A 640-nucleotide genomic window follows, 5' to 3' on the forward strand; every position below is an offset into this window, starting at 1 on the left:
ATAAAAGATCTTGTACTTGAAAGCAAAGAGTTAAAAAAAATAAATAAATAAAAAAGAAAGGTGACTCAGACTTTTGCAAAGTTGATGGATATCTACTACTTTCAAATTTCAATTCGTTCCTTCTTCAGTTTCTTGCAAGTAATCTCTTTTATTGGTTTGGTAAACAAAATATTGCAAATTAAAGCTGCCATTATAATCTGATATCTTCCTTTTGGAGAAATTATTAAGAAGAAATGAAAAAAACCAGAGTTCTTTTTTTTCTGCCCCATAAAAGTAGCGAGCTGCTAGTGTATGTAATAATGATTGATTGATATTTTGGTTTGGAAATCTATGAATTGACGGTTGCAACTTCCAAGTTGAGTTGTTGTAAACTTGGAATAATGAAGTTAATTATTATTTTGTGTCTGAAAATCTGCGGTTTGAATGCGTGCAAATCTGAGAAAAGGGAGCAACAGTAGTTAAGAGTGACCATACATTCTCATAAATTTTCGGGAAGTGACGTGCGATTCGTCTCTTAGTTTCATTTTGATTTTATTTTTCTTTTTCTTAAGTATTAAATCAAATAAATTAATAATTGTTTGTACAAACAATTTTTATTTGTATTTGCTAGCTATTCTACACTAACTATTTCACCTATATA

Source organism: Arachis ipaensis, chromosome B09, assembly GCF_000816755.2.
Source record: "Arachis ipaensis cultivar K30076 chromosome B09, Araip1.1, whole genome shotgun sequence".
NCBI classification, from domain to species: Eukaryota; Viridiplantae; Streptophyta; class Magnoliopsida; order Fabales; family Fabaceae; genus Arachis; species Arachis ipaensis.